The sequence below is a fragment of the Artemia franciscana genome, chromosome 11 (genome assembly GCF_032884065.1).
Source record: "Artemia franciscana chromosome 11, ASM3288406v1, whole genome shotgun sequence".
NCBI classification, from domain to species: domain Eukaryota; kingdom Metazoa; phylum Arthropoda; class Branchiopoda; order Anostraca; family Artemiidae; genus Artemia; species Artemia franciscana.
Window position 1 is genome coordinate 19,107,580 of NC_088873.1, and position 11,952 is coordinate 19,119,531.

At 34.4% G+C, this 11,952-nt stretch overlaps 1 long non-coding RNA gene across 1 annotated transcript; it reads right to left on the reverse strand.

Annotated features, from left to right (window-relative positions):
* Positions 1 to 2,071: 2,071 nt before the first annotated feature.
* On the reverse strand, positions 2,072 to 9,014 carry LOC136032923 (uncharacterized). The gene is made up of 2 exons (XR_010618809.1): positions 8,792 to 9,014; positions 2,072 to 2,642 (listed from the first exon to the last, which is right to left on the reverse strand). It is a non-coding gene; the product is annotated as an uncharacterized LOC136032923 (long non-coding RNA).
* Between the last annotated feature and the right edge of the window lie 2,938 nt (positions 9,015 to 11,952).

Consider the following 11,952-nt stretch of genomic DNA (forward strand, 5'->3'; position numbering starts at 1 on the left):
ACAAATTTCGAGTGTTTTAGTTACCGACAGCTAGGTTACATTGATTTAACTACTCTCAAGTCAGGTTTGCTTAGGTTCACCTAGCGTGGCCCGCCGGGCTGAGTTTATTCTAGTCGAAAGTGCTTTTATTTGAATTTTTGATACTCTGTCGACAACTAAGACACTTGAAATTTACCTACTATTTTTGTTTGTTGTATGCAAATTATTTCTATTCATTTTTCCAAGTCTGTGATCAATTAAAAGACTCGGAATTTACCAAGAAGCTGAGTCTGTTGCAGTAAAAAGTGCCTATCAAATTTTGAAGAACGATTCAAGTTTGTAGATGATCTCTTTTTTATTTTTTTAGAGAGAAATATGGGTTTATTAATATAAATAACAAAACAAAACAAGCAAATGGCCCGAAGCAAAGCTTGTTTGGGCTTACAACCCCAATACTTATACAAATAAAAACAATACGAAAAAAAAGAAAAAAAGAAAAAAGAAAAGAAAAGGAAAAGAAAAAAAAGAAAAGAAGAAAAAAAAAATCAATTACCCTGCATTTCAATCGAAACGGAATTACACTTCAAAAGAGACAAAACAAAAAGAAACTAAAACCACTTGACCAGTATTGCCAAAAACAAAACCGACATCTTGGCTCCACTTGAGGTCCACTATCAAAATATCAAAACCATAAATATTAAGGAAAAATAGCTTTAATTCCCGTCGAAATTCAAGAAAATTATCCATGTTTCTCAAAGTCGTAGGTAAACAATTCCATGCATGGGGTCCTAGATGCCGAATAGAAAATTGAGATCTACGGGTAATAGCAAGCGGACGACGAATTATATCGGACTGTCTCGTAGAATGTGTATGAATATCACTTCCTAATTCAAACATACTTTTAAAAAATATTGGTAAACAATTTTGAAAGTTAGTATCTTAAGTAATTAGTATCTAACCAATTGATAGAGTCGCAGTTCAGTGAAAACCTCCTAAGCTCCTTCTTTGATGATTGCAAAGAACACAGATTTATTCTCGATCACGGCAAAATGAATATCATAAAATTTTGCCCCATAAAGCGTGACCTCGAGTTTCTATCACTGCCATTTCCTGTCGTTTCATCGGTAAAAATACTTAGAGTTTTCAATCTCCAAGGATAAAAAAAAAATCCATCGTCTGACTGTAAGTTTACCAAGCATGTTGGTAAGCTTGCAAAAGCCGGCAACGCATCAATTGAAACTCTCAATGCATTGTGCTGATCTGGGTATGATAGGGACAGTGTCTAAACTGCTTATCTTATTTATTTAAGACCCCAACTCGAGTATTCTGTGCCTGTTTCGGGTCCATTTGCTCAGAAAACCAGCTACGTTTGTGACGAACATGAATTTATTTTTAAAAACTATAGCAATCATAACTGGAAGTTGAGTACTAGATTACGTCCCAACACTGGAAAATCTGTGGCTTGAATCATTGCGAGATAGACGTCACCAGTTTTCTCTTTTCATAAAATCTTTCGTAACGACATCCTTCTATCCCCATTCGGGGGGACCTACTTTTTGTTTGGCCTTAAATGGTTGCCTATCAAGAACGATCTCGGGATAATCTGTCATCCTTCATCCGCAGAACGTGTCCTATCCATCTCAACCTTTCTCTCATTCTAACCCCAGAAAAAGGGACTGACCCACATTTTTCATACAGCTTACTGTTAAGATAATATTTCTTATTTATAGTCTTTTCGATGTTACAACAATGGGTAGGTTTCATGTGTAGGCCTATAATTAGATATTTTATTGAAAAACTTTCAGAAAGTTGTTTTTCTAGCCTGAGGCCAAATGACCATTCTATCTTCATTTACCAAAGAAATAGAAAGTTACTATCTGCCATATCAAGGGACCGTGGTAAATTGAACGTTAATAAAAAAAGAATTTTTCTTTCGGGGCTCATCAGGCGTGTTTTTGCAGGAAATAGAGATTTCGGAAGAAAGCAAGACTGTAGCAAACTCAATAAAAATATGTTCAATAGTTCGAATAGTATTGGTATGATGTAGAATTCTTAAAACTTGCGAAAGCATTAAAAAAAAATACTGATGCTATACTATTTTTAATGAAATTTTAATTTCAGAAGCAATAATATATAAACACAAATAGCAAGTACAAATACAAGTTAACAAAGTTTGTGAATGAAATAGTTCTGGAAGAATTTCTTGGCTTTTCGGTTTTAATATCATAAAACGGTTCATATGCACTCATTAATACGTTACCTCCACATGTAAACTGGTGACTCTCGTAAGATGACCGGCATCGCCTATCACAACGATCATCTGCAACTCTGGCAACATCCATTTCTCCTGTGTAGATGCATAAACACTTGATGTAATTTAACTGCTGCTGAACTAACGCATAAAAATTTGAAAAACGAATTTGGCTCTTACAAAATTCTGCACATAGCAAGGGCTCATTCTTAGAGACAGTAGTAAGATTTGTGGTATGTTGAATTGATGCAAGCCTTTCTTCTGAAACGCAGCCAATAAGTTCTACATACAGCTGATTTCCTGAACTTGTCGTTATATTGCTCGAAAGAAAAGGATTCCAAATTGATATACCAATGGTGTCATCGTCGTACTTAGGTAGTGTTGCTGCTTGGGCGCTTTCATAAACTACAACCTGAAATCACACCAGGAAATTTTATTTCGATGTAACAGTTTTGTGAAATATGCAAAAAGAATCACATCTTATACTACTGCAGTTCAATATTTTATGATATGTTGAAGGATAAATCGGTCGGATGAAGTAAAATAAAACCACTGAAGAGAGAGGGCTATTGCAACTTCACCTGTTTTTGAAAATTTGATACTTCCAAAGCGAAACATCAATAGCTTATTATTTCGATTGCTCGTAGCTAATGCACATTATTTCTATTGTTTAATAGTGATGCAACTTCTTAAGAATACACATATACCACATCGTCAGCAAATTTATTATTATTCATTCAAAAGGGAAATGCTGCTTCCTTTCTAAACATACTGGATCTAAAACCTTAATCTGGGGCTGATTTTTAGAAGAAACTTCGATACAGGGTTGGGAGATTGGGAATGTGTCCCTTCTCTAGGTTAAAGTTTTGTCAAGGTTCATACCTGACAGAACTTAAACTATGGGGTTTACAGGACTTCTTCTTCCTATACACGTTCTTGCTATCTAAGCTTAATGTTAAGCTGTAGGATTCCTCCTTGTCAGCGCTGGCTTTTTGTCAAAGCAAATTTTGGATACTAACTTAGGAGTGGGTTTTGTAATGAGCTACTTGATGTTAATCATCGATGTTTAATTTTCCACCACTTAATAGCTCTATGTGTTGGTGAGCCTAGGGCAAGTTAGAGATAGTGAGGTTAGAGATAAGTTATTGAAGATTATCTATATGATTTTGTACAAGTTTTTGTAGGAAGTGAATCACTTAGTGTAATGTTACTTTTTAGATTTAGTGATGCTGTGGATAAATTTTTAAGAGAAGAACAGTGGGGTTTTTGGAAGGTTATGTTATACGTCGATCAAATTTTCACTTTTAGACTAAAGAGTATAAAGTACCTGAGTCATAAAACGCATTGGGTCATCAGTTTTATAGAGTATGATCAAATATTTATTCAGTTGATAGAAAAGGAACTGGTGATACAAAAACGAAAAACATTAAAATGATTAGTGTTATCTACGAGAATAACATTGCTGCAGTTGATGTATGAAGGGGTTTCACTAATCAGGAGTTAAGCAGAGTTGTGCTCTATCCCTGTTTATATGGATCATTTGCATAAACTTTGTCCTAAGGAGCACAGCAAAGGTAATGGGAGAACACGGAATGAAAAGTCAAAGTAAAACTCTCCTAGACTTAGGGTATGCTGATGATTTAAGCATGATAGACTTTTAGAGTTCTTGTTTTAGTTTAGGGTGCAAGACCAGGTTTGAAAATTGATATCAAGAAGACTGAGTCACTAAGACTAGAATAAGAGAAGGCGAAGATATGATGTTGGGTAATAAGAAGATAGATCGAGTTAACAGCTCCTCGGCAGTATTATTAGGAAAGACGGCGGGATCAGTGAAGATGTTAAAAGTAGAATAGCCAATGCCCATGGTGTCTTTTTGCAGTTGAAAAAAGTTAGGAAGATAAGTCTACGAACCATGATTGGAATATTTGAATCAACAGATGACAGGGGTCAAGTATGGTTTTGAAGCTTAGGCGCTCTGAAAAACGGTGGAACATTTGCTAGATACTTTCCAGAGAAATGGCCCACCAATTGTTTTGGCTACCCGACTGACTGACCGTATCTCAAATAGTAAGCTGTATGTAAAATGTGCTTGAATCCCACTTTCTAGGGCTCTAATTAGAAAGATAATGAGATGGAACCCTCTAAAAAATAGAAGGGAGTGAAGTTTTCTAGGTCTTTAGTGACAGAAAGAATGAGATGGAACCGTCCGAAGGATGGAAGGGTGTAAAGTTGGATGATTTGAATAGATAGGGATGGAGGAGGGGTGTACTTAGCTGTTTTGGCCTCAGGCGCTTTGGTGCTGCAGCGAGTTGATAGTTAGTAGTAGTAGTAGTAGTAGTAGTTGTAGCCTTAAGAGGATTAGAATTCATAGATTATCCATATTTTAACATGGTACATGATTTTGTAAAATATTCTTTATTTCTATGTCGTTCCATAGAACTAATAAAAGGGAGAAACCAAATGAAACGGTGTACACTGCCAAAACGCCAAAATAACAATGAGAAGAAAAACATGTTATATCATTACAAGTTTAAAGCAGACATTTCAGAGACTGTAGTGATTTTCGTGTTTAATGCTGACAAAAGTAGAAAGTTGTTGAACCACAGCTTCGCTATCTTTGCTTGTCTATTTTCTCGTAAAAAAAAGGGTTTAGACTTGTTATTTCATTGCTTCATTGGCCATTAATTCCCTTTTTCTGAAGGGAAAAGGCTAGCGTATCTGAGGTTACTAGGAATATCAGTGGACATTGTGTCATCTCCATAAAAACGCCTTAGCCTCCTAAGTCCCATCTGATCTTCCTAATTATATGAATTTTAGGGTACTTTGTGCAAGATATGTACCTAAATGTACCTAAGGACAACATTTTGTATTCATGCCACCAATAAGGCCTAAATTTATATTCAGACTATTTGAAGTTAATAGATAATAAATACTACCCATTACTTTACAGTATTATTAATGTAAATATTACTGTAAGGAAAAGAAAGTTTCGAACTTATTATCAATCACTTCACCTCACCCACAGAAGGGTTTCCAGAGAAGGGTAAGGGTATTATTAAAAAGGTTCTTGGGGCTTTGGTTCGAGAAAGAAGTTACTTGCAAGACATCGTGTTTTTCAATTATGTAATTGTTTATAGTTTTTCGTATGTTTTTTATGCTGGATAGGCGGGACTGGAGCCCCATGCCATCTCTTGTGGGTGCTCTTGAAGTCATTTCAGTGCATTAGTCAGGAATAATAGCTGAAAATTGAAGCCTTTAGAGTGAACTCCTTGAGGCTAAAAGGCGCAAATGCTTTGCTGCATTAACTAAGTAAAGAGCGACATGTCTCCCGCAATTTTTCTACGCTATGCATTGAAGTGATAGCTTTAGAAACTTGTGATGAGACTCATTTCATCGGAAATCGAAAACTCTTATGTCATTTTTAGGGCCTAACGTGATTGAAGGACCACCAGTCCCAGAACACCATTGTAACTTCCGTAGCATCTCATCAAAGTTTTGAGATGAACTGTTTTCCAAAAGGATCAAAGTTCCAAAAGGAGCTCCCAGCGTTACCATTCGGTTTCAAAGGCCGATGATTTTTCAGGTTATAAAATTTTGAAGTTGTGACTTTCCCGACAAGCTAGCACAGGGGCTACCAATTTCAGATGATTATCCCGAGTAAATCTCTCACAAATTTGTCAACTGTCCATGTGAGCTGTACTCCCTGACGAGGCATTTTTGCGTTTCAAACCTCGACTCAAAACTATCCTTCAGTAGCCTGTATACATCTTTGTGATTACATCCCCCTATGATTCTTCTATATGATCTAAATTCCAAGGAGGGCTCATGCAAATATTCCATCTCTTCCATGGTTGATTTTTTTTCAATAGTTACATTTTTAATTTCAAAGTTTTTTTTTATGTAGACGGGGCACAGAATTTAGTTCTCACTCTATAACCAAACAACCGCATAAAAGGCCTTTTACTGAAATAATTTCCGTTATAAAGGCTCACTGACAACATTTTGGATCTTTATGTTCGCCTAGTAGTATACCATGAATAATAAATATTTCATCCCAAAGGCTAGTTGAACTTTTCCCCTCAATGATTCCTTAGGAATTCTGCCTAGGACCTTTTCTATATTTTTTTTAGCGGCTTCTTAATGTGTGCAACAGCATGGTGTACTATGTACTACTGGGTACCGGTACTGGGTACTATGTACTGGGTACTGGGTACTATGGTGTACTATGGTGTACGACTATATGTCGTAGAAGTCCGTTCAGGATTTTTGAAGTGAGCTATTATGGAATGAAATTATATTCAGAACGAAAACTTAATATAAATTTGCTTATTAAATTTTAATATTTTATTGTATCTCACATATTATCTATGGTTTGGAATCCTGTTCATTTTTGCTGTTTTGGTTGATCATAATATATCAGTTATAGTCAGAACCCATTTTACCAACAGGCTAAAAACCTGGGTGGAACCTGATTTCATCGGTCAAGTTCACCTTGGTGTCTGTTAGAACCGCCCACACCTGCAGTGGCGTAGTGGGCTAAGCTTTCCCTACCAGTAGGCATCTGGATGTAATATTTTATGGTACAAGAAGGAATATTTAATTACCACAAAATATTGAAAGCATTTAATATCCATTCAGCGTTTAATCTGGGTTGCAGCGGTAGCTAGCAACCTAGTAGAAACGATCATGCCCCATAGTAAAAAATGAAATAATCCGTAACTCCTAAAACTAGAATCAGATAAAACAAAACGAATAAAACTATTAAAACCGCCTTGTTCGAAACCCTTATATAGGAAACTTACCATTCCTTGGCTTGAGCAACAAGGGAAATATCTTGGCTTGAAAATCAAGAAATATGGCTGAAACCACAATACTCTTCATATATGCCATATTTTTTTTTCCGCAGCTAACTTGGCACTGGAATATCGTAGAGAGTAGTTTAATGGCTCATTTTAAAGGAAATTGCCAATTCTAGTGTCTTTTGTAATTAAAAATAAAATAGTTTTGGAAAAAGAATCATTTTTTTCCAAAAACTCCATTCCGCAATTCTACATCATTGTCATCAAGTGAATCAACTTAGTTAGATCAAGCTTTTAAATAAATATTTTGTATTAATGTTTATTTTGTATGGACTGCGTGACTCTTTTGGAACAAATGTGCAACTACGTGGAAATTCTGTCTCTGAAACTGAGATATTTAATATATTCTTTTTGTTTGATAACATGAAACTGAATAGCTGTTAAAAAATCGCATCCTTGCCTTCTTCGGGTCAGAAATTTACTTTCGTGCCACAAGATGGCATAAAATTCTATTCTACTGTGGCACAATCTGTATGGCAACTTAAAAAGAGCACTTAGTTTTTATTTTCCGTTTGAATGAGCTTTCTCCTGATTGTCTCGGACTAATTTTCAGTTATTATAACCACGGGAAAAACAACAAATAAACAGGCATCCGCAATCTTCTCTCTCGAAAAAAAGCAACATTCTACAATTTTTATAGATAAGAGCTTGAAACTTGTACAATACGGTTTTCTGATATACCAAGTATGATGCTGCAACTTTCATCAAGATCACTTATTCTTTTGGAGTGGCATTCTCCCTTTTTAGAAAATCTAGCAAATTTCACAGACTTTTACCTTTCGATGGGTAATCTTAAACTTGATGAATATGTCATCGCAGTTTTGGCTACTATTAATCCGAGTCGCTCATTACTTTCAGTTCGTTACCATGAACTGTTTAATGGTGTACCAGATAAGTATAATAAAGTGATTAGTGCGAATAGAATACTACCGTGCATGAGGCTGTAAATCAGGCTAGTATCTTCGTTTATATAGATTTTATTTTGTCAAAAAAAAAAAAAAAAAAAAAAAAAACAGCAATCGCTATGGGATAACATGGAATCAAATGCGAGGGTAAAACTCTCTTTAACTTCTGCTATAAAGATGGTTTGAGTATCCTAGATAAAAAAAAAATTAATGAATGATTTTCTGGATGTTCAGGATTTCAGGGTGCAAGAACAGGTTTAAAAATTAATGTCAGTAAGGCTAAGTCGCCTAGACAAAGAATAAATGAGGTTGAACAGGTGATGAATAGGTACCGAAAAAATCAATCAGGTCGATAACTTCAGTTACTTGAGTGATATTAGTAAAGATGGTGAATGTAGTCAAAATGTAAAAAGCAGAGTAGGCAAGGCAAAGGGAGTCTATTCACAGTTAAAAAAAAAGAAAATAAACATAAAACAGAAAAAAATAAGTTTACGGACTAAGATTAAAATATTGCAAGCCACGGTATAGAACTGGTCTATTTCTGTTATGTATCGCAATTTACAGCTGATTTTTTTATATATATAAGAAAAAGTATTTTTTAGCAGGATTAAAAACCCTATTTTTACTTGCTAACTGCACTTTCAAAACATAAAATTTGCCCATTCGTTTTGAACCAAGCAATTAACATTTTTACCTTTGAACCACACAGTTGGCTAGTTTAACTTGTTCAGATCTTTGCCGTACTAAGTATTAAGTGTTTCTTAGTATTACTTACCTTAGTACTAAGTATTACTTACCGTAAGAATAATTACTTTCAGCATCGTTCCAACTAAATCTTTACTTTATATTCACTTTGAATAAGCCTTTCAAGTCTATCTTTAATGGGCTGTAATAAGTATAATTACAGTTATCGCATATAATTAAAATATAACTTCCTTCCCTAATCTTTGGTGTTTTGCTTTGATGCTCTACAACATTTCAGAGTCTACATTATACAACAAATAAACTCAACACAATGGTAAAGCTGGATTCTTGCAATATTTTTTTATTACTTTTCTTATCTTATCAGTTGCCTTGACTTTCTGGCGTTCTTTTCATTTCTATGATGTAATATTAACATGTGTATTAAAGTTTTGTTTGTTTCTTTTACTCGGTGCATTACTTTCATACCATATAACTAGGTCATTGATAAGATGATATATAATCAAGAATCACAAAATTATTGTCTAAGGTTACTGTCATTGGCTCAAATTATTTGATACTAGCAAGGAATACATTTTTTTAAATGACTCATCGCTGCGGGCATCCTGGGGTTTATTATCCTAACCTTGATAAAGAGAAATAACGGACTAAATTGTTTTTTTCTAAACTAAGTTTTTTATTTTCTCTTAGTATGGAACATTTTTCTTACCTTTACTTGGAGGCATAGAAAATTGAATTGTAAGCTCGTACCAAGGAGGTGTTAAAGCCCAGCTTTTCCACAAAATTTCATAATTTAAAGATTTTTCCCAAAGTTTGCTATCATACTTAATACAAGTTGACCTGATTTTGCCGTTTAAACAAATTCTCTTTTTTGCCTCTAAAAATACTTGGTATTAGCTTTTATGTGCTTCCAGCGCACCAAGGAGTATTGGGGTCAGTTTCCTATAATACGACTCTTAGAAGCGTGCCTTCATTTCAGTTGTTCTTGTTTTGTGACATATACTTGTAAGCCAATTATTTTATTTCTTAAGCGATTCTGTGGTCCTTTATGTTGAACAGCTTTCCCTTAAGACCATCTGGCAGTAAGCCTTTTGTAAAATAAACTTTTAAATGTTTTAGAAGGTCTATTTCAATCCTATATCCTTTTTTGCCTCTGCTTAGAAAACACAGTATGATTATCGCACTCTTTGGCATAGGTTGTAATTGAAATAAAAATGCTATTAATCTATGTATAAGGTGTAGTTTTCATTAGTTATCTATAAAAAAAAAATTTTGCCATGGACTTTTAGCGAAACCAAATATAAACAGCAAAGTCTACTTTCTGCTTCTATCCATTTTGTCTGTCTATCTGATTACCGAGGAGCAGTGGCGTAGCTCCAGCATTTTTATTGGTGGGCTAGACAGGCCATATCGTGAGAGTTAAGGGGTAGGGGCTAAATAATAATTTTTCTCCGGATTGTTGGGGAGATGATTGCCCCCCTCCCCCAAAAAAAGATGACAATACCGAGGACTAACTTACTGAACACTGTACAGCAAGAGACACGCTAGTGGCACACTAGAGATGCGGTGGCATGGTGATGAACTTACGGTTTCTTTTAGTCACCTTGTCTGCCAATCCAGTTGGTCAATTTATGAAACGAAGTTTTTCTTAGGGAAGTAAAGAGTGAGGTTGAAACTTAAAAAGAACAAAAATCATTGCCTCTAAGAATCTGCAAGATATATCTACAATAAAGCTAAAATAATCTGACGTGGTATTTCCCTTTATTTGTAGAATTCTAAAAACTAGCGCTTTACTGAAAACTTAAAATGATGCCGAAAAAAGAGGTTGCTCTCTCATGGGCAGAAAATTTAATGAGTATCCCTCAGAAAATAAACCGATTTCTAGAGCTCTCAATAGTCTTTCACCGTCCATGATGACAAATTTTGGTATACAATCATAGTTCTCAAAAGTTAAGCTCGAGTAAGCTCATTTTTAAATAAAGTACCAATGTTTTCATATCTACAAGTATTGGCAAATATCAGGAGTCAGTTTATTTGAGTTAATTTTGTATATTGCTTATATAATCAGTGAAGCAATAATTTTTACTCATTTAAGTTTCAATGTTACTCTCCACTTCCGTAAGAAAATCATTGTTTTTAAATTGTTGTTTGTTTGTTCTCATTAAACATAAGTTTCGTTTCTTACCTCTCTTTAACTTTCCAACGATATATGCAGCGTTGTCACTTAAACAAAGAACTTGAGGTGTAAACTATCACCACTATATTTGAAAAGTAGTAGATAAAAAATTAAAGAATTTTTGTAAAAGCAAAAATAAGTGAATGAATGTCTTTTTCATTAGGCAGTTTTTTTTTTAACCTTTTTTCTTATTTGCTAAGGGGGCTGGGAAGGAGTCATTTAATCAGGATTGCCATGCGGTGGAAAAATCACTAGATTATAGAAAAATTTAGTTGATAAATCACTAGATAATTGGAAAAATCATCAAATCAACCAAAAAACCAAGAAAATTATAATTTAGCTACTTCAACACTCCTTATCAATGTAATTTATGGTTAATTGTTTATTTAACAATCCATTTGGTTTACAGCCGCACCTATAGGAAAGAGTAAAATTATTCTCCTGTATGTAGAAAGTACCTTTAGGTTAGTGTTTTGTTTGTTTTTTCAAAGCGAAGATTATCCTTGAAATTTTGAAAAATACATTTTCGCACCTTTAAGAAGAAAATAAAAAAAATCTTTGCTTCTTCCTTTGTATTTCCCCAAATTTGTACCCTTGGCTTATCTGTGAAACTTGATTATCGGTGATTTAAACTAAATATTCACTTTTTGCCCCTTGTTCATTCAGAACCCCCAGTTTGTTCCCAACGAGTATAGAAACTATTTTCTTTTTACTCTAATTACTGGGACACCAATGATAATTCTTAAAAGACTTTTTTCTGTATTTTCATGGAAAAAATTTCTCCCTCCCTTCATATTTTCGTTTATTGTATTATTATTATATGTTTTCGTTTATTGGTATCTTCAAGAAGTAACCGTTCAATTCAGTAATCAATGAAACTGAGCCAGAATCTGCAATAGAAGGGTCCAAACAATTTAGCTGATTTAAAAGATCATCTTGATTTTTGATTTGGCTTCAGACCTGCTCAAAAAGGTTTTAGTAAAGCCTAACACACTTTTACGAACTCCATCAAATAATTTAGTGTTAAAGTTTTTTGAAAAGGATTCAAATTTTGAACCAAAATATATGCTTTAATAATTT